Genomic DNA, 19,266 nt, shown 5'->3' on the forward strand with positions numbered 1-19,266 from the left:
CCCAGTGATGTGTTATGCTCCGTTTGGCTGGTTCAGGTGAGGAGTGTTTAGCTCTGCATGCATTCTCCACTCACTGGCTAGTGCCACCCAGGTGCACTATTCCCCCCCTTTTCCCACCCAGGTGCACTATTCCCTTTTCCCACCCGGGTGCAGTAGGCTCCCCCCCTTCTGCATCTGCACACATCAGTACCCCACAGCATGGCCATGGCCTTGTTGTGCAACTCACCGAGCAGCCAGGCACGTGGTCCAGCATGTCGCTCCATGTGACGGGGTAGCATGGAGTTGCGCAGTACCGTGGCATCATGTGTGGATCCAGGAAATCGGGCACAGCAATGTGTGATGATTTTGCTGGAGTCACATACCATTTGCACATTGATGGAGTGGTATTGCTTGCGATTGCGGTACACCGCCTCTATGGCATGGGGGACTACCAATTCCACATGGGTGCAGTCGATGGCACCAACACATTGGGCATGCCTGCCAGTGCATGGAAGCCTACTTTGGTTTCGGCTATCTGGGTGCTTGTGTGCTTCAGGAGGGCATCCAGCACTTGGTTCAGCACGCGTGAGAATAGTGGTTGTGAAATGCCATGCAGCTGGCCCACTGTGTGTTGGTAGGTGCCTGTGGCCAGGAAGTGTAGCACAGACACCACCTTTAGTAGTGGGGGGATGGCAGTGCGTATTTCTATGTGGCTGGCAATGTCGTTCTGTATCATGTCCACTATGGTGGTGATGGTGTCACGGTTCAACCGGTACAGGGTGTGGATCTGCTCAGGGGTTAGGTTGAATGGGCTGGGTCTGGTGCGAGGGATTGGTGGCTGCCTACGAGGCACTGGTGGCTGCACTGGTGGTAATTGCTGGGCCTGTCTCACCCTCCTTCTCCTCCTGCATCTCCTCTGTGCTGCCTGTTCTTGATCCTGTAGTTGTTGCTGTTGTTGCTGTTGTTGCTGTAGTTGTAGCAGTATAGGCATGTCCTCCAGCGCCATGATTGCAACTGCTAGTGGTAGCATTTTGGTGTAGGAAGGGGTGTGGTGTGTAGGTGTGCTCCTTTTGTACTGGGCCAATCTACATTGCCTACACCTGTGGGGGGGGGGCGTTGTGGTGTGTGGGTGTGCTCAGTTTATACTGGCACAGCCTCCATTGACTCCACCTGTGGGGATTGTGTGCACCTGTGGCAGCTGCCTTGTATCCTTCTTGCTGTTTGCGGGTGGTCCGCGATGCCTGTATGGCTGGCATGGTGCAGCCCGTGATTACCGGCTTCGCGATGCCGGTATTTGCATGTATGCGTGGGTTGGAATTACCCCCTATTTCCGGCATGCCAGTATTTGCTCCCTGAAGGGGTGCGTGTACGCGCCTATGCCGCTATTAGCGGCACTGTTGTTTAGTGTGCCGCTAATACCGGGTTTGCGGGTCGGAATGCAACGGGACGGTAAACGATGCCGGTATTACCATACCAGCATCGTTTTGCCTTACCGGCATACCTCGTAATGAGGCCGATAGTCTTTTTCACTCACCGTTCACCTGTTTCTGCTCTGGACCCTCGGGATCACCGCCTTTGTCACCGCCTTCTTCGGCTTTTCTCCCGCTCAGCTGCCTGTAGGAATGGGAAGGGGTTACGTGGGAAAGCACAGGTCCCTTCAGACCTTGTTCTTCAGGTTTTATTTTCTTACACTACTACTGTCTATGGGGTGCTTCACGGTCTACTCAGCCGAATGGCAAAGGATTTGTGATATTTCCGAAGACCTGGAGTTACTTTATGTCGACGGTCAATGGGTGTCTTATTCTAATCGATAATCGATAATCATCAATCTCTGCTACCAAGTGTACTCCGAGACCCCCGGCCGGCCCAGAGAGCCGAGGCTTGCTCAGAAGTACTTTAAGTCAAGATAGCTGCACCCATGATATGGATGGGGGTGCAGATTTCTTACTCCAACACCAATCAATAAGGACAACTCAATGGTTTGGCAAAGGGAGTCCGTTTAATGACAAGTACAAAAAACAAGGAGTTATGGATATCAGCAGTGATGCGATCGTCCTTCTCGCTTCAACTCCAACGAAATTCATTCAAGTTCTAACATTTATACTCTGAACTCGTCATCATTGACGTATAACACTCAAAAGTTAACATGCAATTCAATTAGTTAGGAAAAGGTAACTTTACTATAGGTACTATATCTGTATATGGTAACGGAGTGAGGGGATTGGGTAAACACTGTCAGGTGGGCGTCTAAGCCCTTCGTTTTAAAATGACTACTGTAGACATCACTAAAGGTACAACGTCTCATTGGTTCTACTAACTATAGGACCCTAGATTATTTGGTCCATTGTGATTGGGTTGGCACCAACCCCATGCATACTTTTCCACTTCGCTTAGCAGCATGCAGAATGGTCAGCCAGGTGCGGGGTGCCCCTTAGTTGCCCAGTCTTCCTCCAATTATGGTTACAATCAATCATCATTTTAGTAGCCTTGTGTCAATTATTTCACTGTGATTGGCCTCGAGACTGCATCTTCTGTCTTGAAAAGTTGTGATATCTCTGCCTGTTCAGGTGCCAAGCGTAGGTGTGAACCCTCGCTTCTTCTTGCTCGGCTTGTCACGTGATTCTGACACCATGAATTTGTCTCTTTCCTCTCAATTTGTGTATTTGATTTTCGATTCACCCGCCACCTGCCTTTGCCTTCTTATCTCGACCTTTCAGAGGCAGGATATTCTGTTCTTAGTTTCAATGAAATGTAGCTACTGTTTGCTTCTTCTATTGGTATGACCTTGGCTTTCCTGACACGAGTTGCTTCTGCTGAGTTTCGTTTCAGCCGTCTCTTCTCGTTTTTGCTAAATATTAAGCTTTCTCGTGTGGCCTTTAGTAACCTGGGTTGATTCTGTTTCTTAGAAATATACTTATAATACTGCGCTTCATTTGAGGTAGATTATATATAATGGCGCTTGCCATACTACTCTTCTACTAAGCATAGCAAGCCACACTGTTTTCTTAGCTTTCTTGCGGTTCCAATATATTTACAGGTGTAAACTGGTCGAATAACTTCATCTTGCTTACAGCTTAATCTTCTTTGCATTTCGACATCATCCTTTCACTTTAGATTCACGATATCCTTATTCATGGCGTTTTGTCTCTTTGCATCATTCTCTGGTTTTTATTTCTTCTATCTGCAAGTAAAGTCTGGGCCATCGTGACGTCACCATTCGTCTTTCATTAAGGCCTTTTTGGTTTCTTCAGGGACTGTACTCAGACGATCTTCATTTTGTTTCATTTGTTGGTAAGGTTTTCTCAATGGGTACCTTACTGTCCATGATTTTCTTAGTACTGGTAGGTCAACAGGTGCTGTTCTTCTAATAGGTACTGGGCAGAGCCCTACTGCGGCTCTCTGCTGGTTTATTTGCTCATCATACGTCACATATCTCGGTGCGAACGTTCCTGGTACTTCAAAATGGGCAACAGGAGTGCAGGCTTTATTTGGGACCACCTCTACACTGCTTTAAACCCTCTTTTCTGCCGTATAGTCTGATCTTCGACTTCCAAAATTGTTCAGAATCTGAGATCCGTGACATTATTAGGGGCCTTAAGCCCACTAATTGTGCAGGGGATCCTTGCCCTACCAACATCTTGCGAGACGCCCTGGATGCTATCACTCCATGGATCACTGTGTTCCCTTTCTGACTAAAATTCCTGATAGAGCTGCATACTTACAATTGCAAAAAATGTGTAGAGGCTAATAAACTCCTGAACACTCACCAGTCTGGCTTCAGTGCTCGTTATGGGACTGAAACCGCCCTATTGAACCGTAAGTCTAAGATTCCCGTGATCGTTGAAGGAGAACATCCGGCATTACTTATGTTGCTGGACCTCTCTGCAGCTTTTGACTTGATCGACCATGATCTGTTACATGAGAGACTACTTAACATCGTCAATTGCTCAGAGGGGGAAGCTAACTGGATCACATCTTTCCTATGTCCGAGAACATCCAGGGTGACAGCTGCAAAGTTTGAAGCCCTTCATTTTCTTTCTTCCTGTGGTGTGCCACAGGGGTCATGCTTGTCTCCCATTCTGTTCAACATTTATATCAGACCAATTATGGATCTTCTAGACAAACTAGGTGTCCAGTATGCTGATGACACACAGGTCCTTTTTCAAATTGACTGGTATGTATGACAATGATACTAATACTGTGAACAATATCTACCAAGAAATCCAGAACTGGATGGCTTACAATTCCTTGGCACTCAAAAACAGTAAATATGAGTTGGTCATATTTGACTCAGGGCTGTGTCTTAAGAAAATTGATGCGAAATTCTCTCAGTGTATCATCATGGACAATATCATTCCTGTCTCCAAAAGTGTAAAAACATTGGGTGTCACTCTTGACTCTGAGTTATCTATGAAAAAGCATGTCTCCAACATTCGCTCCTCTTGAGGTCTTGTTATCAAACTCCTCCATCAGATGCGTCCCTATCTTAACATTAAAAAATGCTCTCTTCTTGCTACAACGCTAATCAATTCCCACCTGGATTATTGTAACAGCCTACTTATTGGCATCTCTAAAGTTAATTTTACGCGTCTACAGGCGACACAGAACGGTGTCATTAAGTCAGTCTTTGGTCGCGCTAAGGGTGACCATGTCTGTGATTTTAGGAGAAAGCTTCACTGGGTGCCGGTCAAAGAGAAAGTTAGGTATAAGACTCTGTCCCTTGTTTTTAAATGTGTACACTCAGTTGCACCTTGCTACTTTGAAAAAAGAATCTGTACCCTTGTATGCTCGCTTCCCGATGATCATAGTTTTTAATAACATTTACCTTAAGGCCATTTTACCTCGCATAGCCACTTAGTGCGTTCAAAGAACACTGTAACCCCATAGTTGTTCGATCAAGGATGACCGTGTCATCTGCATAAGTGAGGCAATTTATGGGGGGGTGGTTATTCACAGATCGTAAACATGGTTCAAAGTCGGACACATAAAGACTATATAAGGTTGGGGCAAGCACACAGCCCTGCTTCAACCCTCTGTTTGTAGAGATAGGTTTTCCCAGGTTGCCTGTTTGTGAGAGGTGTATCTGTACCTGAGTATTGAAATGCAACTGCTTAAAGAAATATAGGACAGAATCATCTATCCCCCAACTCTCCAACTTACACCAAAGTTTTCCTTGATAGACACTGTCAAATGCCAAGCTATAATCAACAAAGCACATATACAATACTTGGTCCGGGGTTTGTAGTGTATCTGAAAGTAAAGTGAAAAGAATCCACAGAAGATGTCTCATAGAGCAATTTTTCCTGAATCCCGTCTGCATGAAATTCAGTAGGGCTCGGTTTTTGGCCCAGTTTGACAGTGTCTCAAATAACATCTTCAAAATATCTTGGATCCACTGTCCAACATAGCCAATAGTCTATAGTTCTCAGGCAACTGCCAAAGGCCCTTCTTATGGACACGGATTAGCACAGATTGTTGTCAGGTCCTGGGGACGATGCCTGTCTCATAGATGTGGAAAAATAGTAGCTGCAAAGCCACTTCCCAATATTCGGGTTTGCTCTTGAAAATTATGTTACAAATTCCATCCGGGCCAGCTGACCAAGAACCAATAGTTTACTGATTACCAGGTACATATCTGCTTCCTCCACCATCCTCCCAACCTCAGTGTTGACCATCAGCATGCAGGATGGAGTTGGAGAAGAATCCTGTTCCACCCAGTAGTTTTCCCTGACATAAATTTCCCAAGGGGTCTCAGTTACAGCACACACTTCAGGGGCCGCGCCCTCAACCATGTTAGATCGAATAAGGTGCCAACCTATCCTGGAATCTTTGATTAATGTATTCATCATTATCCAAGTGGCGCTAGCCTTGCTGTGTCAGTAATTTATAAGCCAACGTTTATATATATACCTTTTAGGACAGAGATTTCTCCTTTCCGCACTTTAAGGCTAGTATGGTATTTCCTTCTAACCAGGCAAATGACCACCCTTAACGCATTGTGTATAGGCGCTATATAAATAAACTATCATATCATATCATATATCTCTTCCTGCTGTCAATCACTGCATCATAAGGGGTTCCCGGCTTTTTTATTCCACACCTAGTAATGATGGACCTGTCATATTGTGGTGCATACCTGGCAACCAAAGTATCCAACTTCCAACTACAATACTGTACTGTCAAAGTCCCCCTAGCTGCCACCCTCATCAATCTAGCATTTAGTTCTTGTATATATCCATGCTGAAGGGGGCCCCTAAGGGTCCCTCGCGATATGGAAACAAGGCAATAACCATACACGAAAAGATGCGCCAGACACGAGGTTCAAATTCCCAATGCTAGGGTTTATTGCAAGCAAAAATAGTCCCAATTGGCCAATTCTGGTCTCACGCCCCGTGACGTGAGTTTCCTAGACCTCGAGGGACGCAAGAGAGCGAACTACGTACATCAGTTACATATATACAAAATGCATATCATACAATCAGCTATGTCATGTTTAACACCCTCCTTTATTAAGTTTCTTTGAACTTGGGATGACGATGGACATTTCCGACGGATATGACAATTATGACACTTTCGATGTCTATTCTAGTAACAATGTGCAATTTAGAAAGTGCGGAGGCATCTTTTAGTTGTTGAACAGAGCACGGTGGTTCTGTTCTTGGAAGCAAGCTGTACACAGGGGAAGAGCCACATTCCATGCTTTGCTATCTATGAGGTGCTGTTCGTGTCGTCGGAGCCGCCACGCTCTACAGGGTTTTGCGAAGGGGGGCCGTAGGAAGAGCATAATTCAAGCCTTTAGCTGTTTTATTCTAACATATTCTACCATTTTACGAGACTGGCTGGCAGCTGTGAAGTGATTAAATGCCCTGCAGCTCTCCCTGAAGGCTACAGCGAGGGAGCGTGGGCATTCCTTTCTGGGCTACTCATGAGGAGTTTCAACAAACTCCTCAGTCCCGCGACCTTGCCCTTTCATATTCAGACAACAATGTTAACAGTTGAGCAGAGTAAGCAGAATCCCCAAGAATTGCAAGCTGCAAAGCAGTTTTAGACAGAAAGCAATGAGCAGTGGTTAACAAGCAAAATGGCGATTCTTGCTACATTTAAAATGGCCGCTTGTTGGTCAAGCATAGCAGTCTGTATTTCTATAATTCGGTGCATAAGACGGTTGGCCTACGGCCATCAAGTTAAGTCTGTCATTCAAATGAAGGGTATTCACTTTTCCAGATTGACAAACCCTCCTTTTGGCCGTATGCCAAACGTCTTATTCATTCATTGTATCCTCCTCCAATGAGGATAAGTCTGGGGTATCTATGTCTGAACCTTTTATGCTATCATGAGCATCATCTTCATCATTAATGTCTATAGCCATGAATTGTTTTACTGTTTTTGTTTCATCAGTGTCTCTGTTATTCTGGCCATGCGTTTGTTTTCCCTCGACACCATGTGCATACATCCCTTAGTACATCCATCAGTTATTTCAGTGCAAACTATTGGTAGGCATTGTATGCAACAGCCAAGTACCACCATTAGTATCGAAATTAACTTCCATCCCCAGGATCGCAACAGTCCCCACAACCAGGATCCTATCCCCCAACCCCCTTCTTCAGTAGAGAGTGTGGAACTTAGGACATGTAATTTCCGGATTGCTTTAAATATTGTAGGGGAGTAATCATCTATATACACACAGCATGCAGTTTTTACGAGTTTGCAAACTCCCCCACGATCAACTAATATTATATTGAGAGCCATCCTGTTTTGTAGTGCCAATTAGTCTTATTCCTTTCTCTTCTAATGTCATATTCAATAAAATATCTGTTGTTGAATCTATTGTATTTTTTAATATTCTAGACAGTTTTCTCATATTGTAGGAATTTTCTATTTGGGACAAGAATGGTATAAACGATTTGGCTATATCTATTGCTATCATTCCATCCTCGCTACTCCTTTGAGTTCTACCTTTTGTTTGTCTGGCTACTTCTGCTGTTTCCAAAAGGAACACTCCTGGAAACAGTAGACCTAGGTGGCATGTACCTCCCAAGTTCCTAGGTAACCATGGATATGCTTTTTCCCCACATATAAAGTAAACAGGGTCCCCTACGTACACGGGTTCTATTTCGTGCTTTAAAACCACTGTGTTCAGGCAGTTGCTAAACATTCCTACTTTATAGGAACCTTTTTTCTGCAAACATAGGGGAGCAGTTTCGGGGCTGTGATCCACTGTATAGGCAGGGGGCACAGCATCTTTATTCCATTCATCCCTCATTCGAAATGTCATTACTGATGTTTCTTCTGCTGGCGGGGTTGGTCTATTCTGCCTATGTAATCTATCTCGTCTTGTTGTCTTTCGTGTATTCTTCCTCATGGGATCTGGTGAAAACACGCAAGCTTTGTGGAATATGGAACAACCCACAGGTCTCATGATCACTTCCTCAAATTCATTCATAGTGGTCTCATCTAGCTGACCCGTATTACTCTTGTTCCATTTCCCAAAGAACATTGCACTCAACGATACTTCACATGAATAAACCAATGGTAACGGTTGTACATACCAGCCTATCCCTTTCCCTCCGTGCTGTGGTAAATGGGCACAAACCCAACAATGTTTTTTCTTTAAAACTGCATGGGTCATGTTCATGATGAGCAACAATGTATTGTTGCTGTATCCTTCTCTATGTCTTTCTTCCATTGGGGGCAAAGTACCAGTGATTACATGAACCGGGCTTTCAGTAGCTGCTTTTAGCAAAAGTGTTTCTAAGGGGTGCGCGGACTCCAGGAACCATAGTGTAATAGCTGTTATTGGTGGTACTACCATACTTAAGAAACACAGGACCAATGTCCAAATCAGTACCTTATTCCTTTTACCATGCTTTTTCCCTAAATTTACAGTCTCTAAATCTATCATCTTTTCAGCCGGGGTGCAGGAGGAGGCTGAAACCGGTCTTGACTTGTTCTTCATCGTCCTTCTTATTGCTGGCAAAGTTCGTCGCAAATGTCTCTCGTTCTTGATGCCAGAAAAGTTCAACAAAAATTTCACCGTTCAATTCTGCCAGCTCTTTCACAGCCTAGATCACTTATCCACTCCGAGCAAGATTAGTTGTTCTTTCTCCCACTGCTCAGACGATTTCTGAACAGTTCTTTATTGATAGAGTACTATGTGCATCCAGCTTGTCCCGCTCTGGCTTAGGACACATATACTCTATCAGCCTTAGTACTTATGTGCGTCCAGCTTGTCCTGCTCTGGCTCCTGGCACATGTACTTTTATAAGCGCACCGAGGAGCCGTGAGTCTTGAATTGTCCGACTTGCACAACTCTCACACTTCTCTCCTCTACCCCCTGGCTCCTACTCCGTCCGTGAGTGGAACCAAAGGCAAAAGAAAATCACCAAAGATCTGCGGATTACTTTGCCTGTTGAGGCCGCAAATTATACCGTTTCACTCCTGGTATTGTATGATCCGTGAATAGTGCCGTTGCACTTTCAGTATCAGGCTCAGTGTCAGCCTACAGCACAATGATGGGTAGCGATGAGCGCCGTGGCAATGATGTAGTTTCTTTCGTTGGCTTTGGTGCGTTTGCAGAGACTGGTGGGCGCCAAAGGGGTACACGCGTTGTTTCTGCTCGTGTTTGCAAAGCAGGGTTTGTGTCGCTCGGCAGTGATGTTGTTCCTTCTGAGCAACGTTGGGGCAATTTTCGCCCTTTCCCCTTACTGGCAGCCTCCTCGGGCTCTGTTTCGAGTTTCGCTTCTCGCTTGGGTTTTGTTTCAACTTTCACTTCTCGCTCAGGCTGATGCTGTGGCAGTGGACTGGCAACAGTTTCTTTCGTTTCCGAGATCATTCCCTTTCTCTGGTCGTCGGAAGTTGTCAGCAGTCCTGGGAATCTTTTGGCATGTGTTGCATGGATCCATGCCGTCAGCCCGTCCACTCGAATGGCCGTTTGCGCTGGCAAAAGTACTTGGTAGGGGCCGCGCCACCTGGGTGCTAATGCTGTCTTCTGCTCAAAGTTCTTTATCAGGACCCAGCTTCCAGGCTCCAGCGAGTGCCCCGGTCTGGTGTATCGCACTGGTAACGCCTCCTGCACCTGCTGATGAATTAAACGCAACTTCTGCATTAAAAGGCCACAGTACGTGCTTAATATAGGATGCTCAACCTCACATAATCTTTTGGGCTATGGTGCACACCATACATTTGCCGGTCTCCCCATTATAATTTCATAGGGGGAGAGCCCAGTTTTAGCCTGCACAGATGTGCACATGCACAATAGTGCTAGGGGTAATGCATCCACCCAACTCAACTTGCTCCCAGCACAGATTTTAGCTATCTTTGACTTTAAGATACCGTTATGTCTCTCAACAAGCCCGGCAGAACTGGGATGCCTGGAACTGTGGAATTGTTTCTATATTTGTAGACCTGCACAGATCTGTAGTACTACTGCGCCCACAAAGTGTGGGCCGTTGTCTGACCACAGGACACAGGGCAACCCAAACCGGGAGAAATACTCTTTCAACATTACTTTTGCCGTTGACATGGCAGTGCAGTCTTTTAAAGGGTATGCCTCCACCCACTTGCTAAATGCACAAATCACAACTAACACATATTTGTAGTTCTGGCACCTTTCCATTTCTATGAAATCAAAATGGATCACCTCAAATGGCATAAAGGGTGGGCCAAAACTACCTACTGGAGTCACGGTTCTCTTCCCTACATTGTGTTGCAGGCACGTAATACAATTCTGAACTAGCCTTTCTGCATTCTTTTTTATGTGCTCATTTTTCCATACTGTGGACAAATGCTGTACCATTTTCTTCACGCAAATGTGGGAAGGGCTATGCGCCATCGTAACCATTGCGGTCACGTAACAATTTGGCAACATCCAGTTCTTTGTTTCCTTGTCCACCCAACATCCTTCCAAATCTAATTCAGCAGAGCCCTCAGCCCACCCCTGAATCTCTTCGGTCGTAGCCTCAGCCTGCATTTCTTTGACTGTGGCAACTCCATTCTCTATCATACAAGGTACTTCCTCAGTCTGTACTGTCATCATTTTATTTCCCAAATCTGTGGCTGTTTGCTTCGCAATCCTGTCTGCAAATGCGTTTCCCTCTCCCACTTAACATGTTACTTTTTTATGCGCCTCGCATTTCACTATAGCTAAGCGCTTTGGAAACGTGAGTTCAGACAACAATCACACAATCAAAGGCCCATGCTGAATCCTGGCCCCATGTGATGTCAAGAAACCCCTCTCAGCCCAGAGTCGGCCAAAGTTATGAACCACGCCAAAGGCGTACTGGCTGTCAGTATAAATGTTCACATTCAGATTCTCAGAGAGTTCACAGGCTCGGGTCAGTGCTATTATTTCTGCGGCTTGTGCCGAATTGTAGGGGATTCTTCTGCTTTCTACAACACTCTCTAGGGTAGTAATTGCATATGCGGCTGTTGATGTGCCATCAGGTAATTTAAAACAAGAGCCATCACAAAATAACTCCCCATCTGGCTCTTTCTGTGGGATGTCGCTCAAGTCAACTCTTCCCTTCGTTTCTTCTTCAGTGACCATTGAACAATCATGGGGTGGTGATTCGTTGTCACCAATTTCTGCTATGGGCAGTGGCATTAATTCTGCAGGATTCAATGCGCTACACCTCATAATTTGGATGTGGGGTGCAAACAAGATGAGCTCATATCTTGTTAGTCTAGCAGAGGTGAGGTGTTGCGTCTGTGTTCTATTTAATAGAACGTCTATAGCACGTGGCACCATCAGAATTAAAGTGTGCCCCAATACCATTCCTTCCATTTGTTTCACTGACGCAGCAGCCGCTGCGACGGATCGCAAACATCGTGGTAGTGCGTGCGCTACAGGGTCCAGCGCGGAAGAATAATAGCCGCATGGCCTATTTCTTCCACCTTGTTCCTGTGTCAAAACCGCCAATGCACATCCTTCACTCTCGCTCACAAATAGTCTAAAGATCTTTTTATAGTTAGGAGTGCCTAAAACTGGCGCAGCACACAATACAGCTTTCAATTGCTCAAACGCGTTCTGACATTCCTCATCCCACTGTAAAGGCATCACTGCATCCTTTTTAGTTAACTTTATCATCGGCTTCATAATCAACGCAAAATTACTGATCCATTGCCGACAATAAGAGGCCATGCCTATTACAGCTCTCACTCCTTTTTGAGTTTTTGGAATAGGCATACTAGAAATACTTTCTATGCGTTCTGGTGTTAATCTTCTCCCTTCTTTCGAAAGTAGGTAACCCAAATAAGACACCTCTTTTTGATTATACTGGAATTTCTTCAAACTTGCCTTGTGACCATGGGTCGCTAGGTGTGTCAATAGTAATATAGTACTCTCTTTGCAGATCTCTTTTATGTCAGCAGCTAGTAATAAGTCATCTATGTACTGCAAGAGTACGCAACCTTCGGGTAATTCTAGCATGTTTAGCTGCTCTTTTAGCGCTCTGCTGTCAATGCTCGGGCTTTCTGTGTATCCTTGTGGAATGCGTGTAAATGACCTCCTAGAGTGAACGCAAACAGATATCTACTGCTTTTATCCACTGGAATGCTAAAGAACGCGTTCTTCAGATCAACTACACTAAAGTATTCTGCAGTGGCCAGTATCATTGTCAGTATTGTTGTGACATCTGGGACCAAAAGGGAATTGTGGGTCTACCACTTTGTTCAATGCGCGCAGATCAATTATGAAACGATAGGGTACTTCATTGCCTCCTTTCTTGTAAACTGGAAGAATAGGGCTGTTGCACGTGCTACCTGCAATTTCTTCAACCACCCCCAATCTCACCAGGTCAGTAACAATACTTTTTAATCCCTTCTCACCTTCAACAGAAATTTTATACTGGGGAATTCGTCGTAATGTAACACCTTCTTTCAAAGTTATTTTTGCTGGCTCTATTTTCAAACATCCTACATCGTTATCATGCATTGCCCACAGACAGGTTGGTACTCTAATTAGCTCTTCTCGTAACACTTTTGACATAAATTCCGTCACCGGTGCATCGTGAGGCCACATCGTGAGGAACACCCCATCTGCCGTACAATGTATAACTGCCCCCAATTTTCTCAACAAATTTAATCCTAGCAAGTTCTCCCCACAATTTTCTGTCAGAAGAAATGGACATTGTTCCGTAAATGGTCTTATTGTAATTGGGACAGCTTTGGACATGGGGTTAATTACTGGTGTACCTGCGAACCCTACAGAAACATTCTTTTGCCCCGACAGTGGGATCTCCGGAACCAAGTGGTAGTCTATCGAACACTTCTGTGCCCCTGTATCTACAAGGAAACGGTGCTCCTTATTCCTGACTCTCATTTCTACGTAGGGTCCTCTCTGATTCACGGGAATAGACACTGGTTCCGACCCCTGCCGTGGGCTGTCCTATCGCGAAAGTAACACATCGTCCGATGTGTAGTCACCGCTGCTGCTATAATACGTGTTTGGCTGTGTATCAAAAATATTCCCATTTCCCCCTCGTTGTCCTCCTCTCTGATCCTTTCTCTGTTGGCCCTGCCCGCCCTGATTTTGGTTCGAAACACTTTGGTTCAATGCCTGGTTCTGTTGAGCTTGGCTTTGACCATAGGATTCGTTTTGAGTACCTCCATTGGTATATCCCTGCTGCTGCTGCATGCTATTTCTGCTTGGGCCATTTGACCCCTGATGTCCTCTATGAGGCCTTCTCTGACCAAACCCACCTCCATTCTGTAGGTGCGGGCATTGCGCTCGCCAGTGTCCTTCCTCTTTACAGTATGCACATTGATTTACTCCCAATGACACCCCCTGCATATTATTCAAATTTCCTCTGCCTTGTGCATTTCCTCTACCTCTATTGTATCCAATGACCTGCTGCAGTAACACTCCTACTATCGTTCGGATCGCTTCTTTTCTCATCTCCAATGGGTACCCATTACATATCTCACTTACTTCCTTCACTGACGTTCTTTTGTTCGACATCCATCGCATTGTTTCCCCCACCCATGCCTGCAATCTTTGTTTATCACCTATTTGTCCCGGTACCGGCAAATGCTTTGCACCACCTGAAAAAACTCTCGGCCACGATTTTTGCATATACAACCTCGACGCCTCCTTCCTACCTTTCTTAATACACTCACTACTATATTCAGGTATAGCAAACATTTCAGCATATCTATCTTCCATTTCATTTTTCAGTTCAATGAGTTTGTACACATGTTTTCTTACATCCTCATCTCTTTGGTCACTGCGTGCTAACTTATTCAAATCTAACAATCATTGTGGCGGTAAATTCCCAAGTATCTTTTTCCATTCTCCCACCAAAATTTCCCCCATGCATTCCAACACTATCTGTCTCTCGTTACTTCTTCGGTACCCATACAATGAGGCCAAAGCTGCCGTCCCATCGTTTCCTTCTATGTACCTTTCTGCCTCTCGCTGTAATTCAATCTTTCTTTCTTTGCTGATCGCGCTTCGAGTTACTTGTCCAAATCTTGTTCCTTCAGCCCCGGCTCTCGCCTCCCCGGTCTCAATTTCGACTTCAGGAGGGGCGGATGGTGCTGAATCTGTCTCTGGAGCGGGAGATGCAGATGGGACAAGTGACACAGGTGGCATCTGTGAAGGGCCTTCCTGGGTGCTGGGAAATTGTGTGTCTGCGGTCTGCGCTTGTGGGAGGGCTCGAGCTGTGGGTGGGGCTTGGGTTAATGCTTGCGTGAGGGGAAGTGCTTGGGCTTTGGGAGGGGGTATGGGAGCTACTGGTTGGTCCTGCGCAGTCACTACTGGCGTGTTTGGTTTCGATTCTGGTTTTGAGCCTCGACCCGTATTAGTTAACAAATGTTCCATTAATTCGTCTGCTATGTGTAGTTCGCGCTGCGGGTATACTCCTTCTATGTTCATTTGCTCACGTCTCCCTTCCCGTCTTAGACTTGCCCTCCACTCCTCCTCTTCCTTTTCTTCTGCTACCTCAACCTTCGATTTGTGCCTACGCGAATGCTTCTCTCTACTCCTAAGTCGGAGCATTGCTTCCCTCCTCCAATCTTTGACAGTCTCAAAAGCTGCGGGTCACGCTTTTTTCCTAATCAGCACCCTTTCTAGGTTATCTATCCTCGCAATCTCAAAACTACCATTAATCGGCCACTGATGGTCCTGTTGCTTTCTAGTTTGCCTATGCCAAATTTCACAAAATATTATCGCACCCACACCACATTTTGCATACATGTCATAAGCCGGTGTTCCCCCAGGCGGTGCACTTTGGCCATATTCCAAGGACTGTCTCAACCGCAGCTGAAAAGCTCATCTAAAGTGGACAGTACTCCAGGCACGTTTTTAACCTTCCCCTTTGGTTAGCTAACCTTTACCTGGACGTGTGAATTTGCAAAATCAACACTCTACCAAAAATCAGGTTTTTATTTGAATCGGGGAATGACTCACCTGATAAAACAAGTCGCCTGTCCTAACGCAACCTCTCCCAACGTCGTGTCTGTGCTTCTCTGGCTTCTGCCTCGTCTCGGGACCCTCGCCTCCTTTGCCCTCTGGCCCGGTACGTCGATCAGGGATCAGATGTGTGCAGATCTGCGGAAGGAATCTCTCCTCACTTCTACAGGGCGCCCCATACACCTCTTGATCCCGGCTCGATCGTCCCGTCCTCGCCGTTCGTCCGCCTTTACTCCGTTACAAGGTATACGATGGGGCAAGTGGGGGAGGGTCCCTGTTCGGGCGCCATCTTGAAGGGGGCCCCTAGGGGTCCCTCGCGATATGGAAACAAGGCAATAACCATACACGAAAAGATGCGCCAGACACAAGGTTCAAATTCCCAATGCTAGGGTTTATTGCAAACAAAAATAGTCCCAATTGGCCAATTCTGGTCACACGCCCCACAACGTGAGTTTCCTAGACCTCGAGGGACGCAAGAGAGCGAATTACGTACATCAGTTACATATATACAAAATGCATATCATACAATCAGCTATGTCATGTTTAACATCCTCCTTTATTAAGTTTCCTTGAACTCGGGATGACGATGGGCATTTCCGACGGGTATGACAATTATGACACTTTCGATGTCTATTCTAGTAACAATGTGCAATTTAGAAAGTGCGGAGGCATCTTTTAGTTGTTGAACAGAACACGGTGGTTCTGTTCTTGGAAGCAAGCTGTTCACGGGGGAAGAGCCACATTCCATGCTTTGCTATCTATCTATGAGGTGCTATTTGTGTCATGGGAGCCGACACGCTCTACAGGGTTTTGCGAAGGGGTGGCGTAGGAAGAGCATAATTCAGGCCTTTAGCTGTTTTATTCTAACATATTCTACCATCGTACAAGACTGGCTGGCAGCTGTGAAGTGATTAAATGCCCTGCAGCTCTCCCTCAAGGCTACAGAGAGGGAGCGTGGGCATTCCTTTCTGGGCTACTCATGAGGAGTTTCAACGAACTCATTCAGTCCCGCGACCTTGCCCTTTCATATTCAGACAACAATGTTAACAGTTAAGCAGAGTAAGCAGAATCCGCAAGAATTGCAAGCTGCAAAGCAGTTTTAGACAGAAAGCAATGAGCAGTGGTTAACAAGCAAAATGGCGATTCTTGCTACGTTTAAAATGGTCGCTTGTTGGTCAAGCATAGCAGTCTGTATTTCTATAATTCGGTGCATAAGACGGTTGGCCTACGGCCATCAAGTTACGTCTGTCATTCAAATGAAGGGTATTCACTTCTCCAGATTGACAATGCGTCCAGCGAAGTCTATTTCCCTGGACATTAACCATATGATTGCCTGCTATCTGCTGAATAATTTCAGTTTCAGAGACATGGAGTGTCATATTCAAAATAACATGATCACTCATTGGTACTGGTAAGATGTTCAGCAAGGGGGAATGTTTACAAAGTGGGCCATTCAGAAAGATAAAGTCAAGGCAGCTATAATGTCTGCCATTAGTCAATGTATGGAGTAAATCATTTGTTGGCAGATAGAAAAGCTGTAGATTGAATTCCCCCAAACAAGTCCCTTCAATCCTGACCCTGTTTATGATGTTTGGTTTTAATTCCTACATTTCCTGTAGACGCTGTATGGCCCATACACATAACAATTCACATTAAAATCTTGTCTTTAAAAAAAATGGCATATTTTGAGAAATCTACAAGCAGGTACTCGCCTCACCTTACTGACGACTCACAATACTGAAGTGACACAAAGTAGCTCCTCCCATGGTTCATGCCTTTTGAAACGCAAATAAATATATAAATAAAGAAACAAAATGATAAAGACCTTGTTTGCAATGTTTCCTGCTTAACCACAAATACTGGTCAAAGTATTTTGGACACAGGCCATTAGCTGTGATGCATTCTCAATACGCTTAGGACTAGCGGATGATGTCATTGGTTCAAGCAGGAACTTCACTATCCCCTTGGCACTTTATTCTTGCACTTCCTTTTTGCACATGACACTGATGTAAGGTACACTGGTGCTGTAAAAACGGCTGCAAAGTGGTGGCAATTTCACGTCACAATTTTACTACCGCATTGTGGCACCACTCTAATATAGGTGTGAAGCAAACGTGCAGGATGTACCTCAAGCAGTTTGCTGGAGGTACAACATACACTTAACCCCCAAAACGTTGCGAATTTACAGCGTGGTATGACCGCTCCCAGGAAATGAATCCATTGAAAATCCTCACGCAATCCTATGCACTCAAAAAATGTGGCTTTACACTATCATACCAGCACTCATAATCCCTTGGTAATGGCAGAAGACCAAATAACGATAATGTTAAACAAGTTTGGAAGTAAATCTTCAGATTAACCATCGATGTATGGTCAAACTCGTAATGCAGCCTAATCTTTCTTCAAAAACTGTCTGTCCCTTTGATGCTTTTGCTTTTGCTTAAATGCAGTATTTATTTCTTGGCCTGTTAATTCAGTCTTCTATAAGCCTAAGGAAAGCCCAGCATACTAGGAGATTCCAGTAGATCCACCTGCGAGGCAGACAAGGTCAGCAAGACACTGCATCTCTAACTTCTAGAAAAGGGCAGGGTCAGTGATAAATACTTAACCTCAAGGAATTGAAACAGGGAAATGGGCGAGAATAAATGTCACGTGTATAGAAGGGCTTAAAATCGCACCCTCCGTAGGGAAAACCCGAAAATTAATTCATTGAAATGCTTGTGCCAAATCTGTTTTAACCACGCGGGCTGGTCTTGATCGTACACTTTTCTTTCATGTATATGCTCATCTGTGCCATTACAAATCATGATCAACCATATGCAAATCAATCGATTAGTGTACTCACACGTGTCATTGCAAAGAAATGTTCAGTTTTAGTCCCTGATATCGTCTTACTTTCCTTTATGTCACATGAACCTCCTCTTGTCAACGTGCTGGAAATTGTGCGGTAGACAATGTTAGGGCTCGAGTGATGTTTTATAAATAAGAGTTACACTTTTATTTTTGCATTAATAATTTTGCACAAATTATTCCATGTTTCACTTTTTTTTTTATTCCATGAGAAAGCAAACTAGCTGACACGTGTTTTGCACATATTATTGTACTTTTTCAGGGCGATCGATTTCTAAAAAACGATTCTAGAAAAGGAAAGGAACAGCATGTACTCCCGGAGAAGAGTTCAGTGGTAATTAACTGAGGGCCGGAAAACTGCTATGCAGACAAGCGGAGAGAAAGTGGCTTGCCTGCTACTCTAGCAAAGCTAAAACTGCTTTTCGCCAATCCTTGACAGCCTATCAGAAAGCACTGTCAATCAACCGAAGGCGCTGTTTGAATTGGTTCAGTCTCTACTCCTACCAAGATGGGCCCTCAGGTGCCGCCTTCACAAGACCTTTGTGACGCGTTCTCCTCCTTAGTCCACGCTAAGATCATAGCCATTCGGGAAAATATCTCCAGTGGGGCGGGTCCACCGGCTGCTAATGCTATCCCTGATGTTTCTCCTCATCCCAATGCTATCTGGTTCACTTTCCCTATTTTCTCTTACCAAGATATAATTGAGGCGATCCACCGTCTCAAATCAGCCTCCTCTGCTGATACCATCCCTCTGGCCCTCTTGAAGGAAATCTCGGGTGACTACCCCCCCCCAAGTCACTGCGGCAGTCAACGCCTTGTTTCATGACGGGGGTTTCCCAATACCTCTAGTGATCCCCTTGCTGTAAAAACCTTCTCTGGATACTGAGGTGCTTGCCAACTTTCGCCCTATCTCCCTCTTGCCTTTTCCTGATGAAGGTGCTGGAGGCTTTGGTCTCACCCCTGCTCTCCACTTTCCTGAAGTCCTCTGGGTTTCTTGACACTTTTCAATCTGGGTTACAGCCTGGCAG

Source organism: Ambystoma mexicanum, chromosome 5p, assembly GCF_040938575.1.
Source record: "Ambystoma mexicanum isolate Mex_15411 chromosome 5p, UKY_AmexF1_1, whole genome shotgun sequence".
Classification (NCBI taxonomy): domain Eukaryota; kingdom Metazoa; phylum Chordata; class Amphibia; order Caudata; family Ambystomatidae; genus Ambystoma; species Ambystoma mexicanum.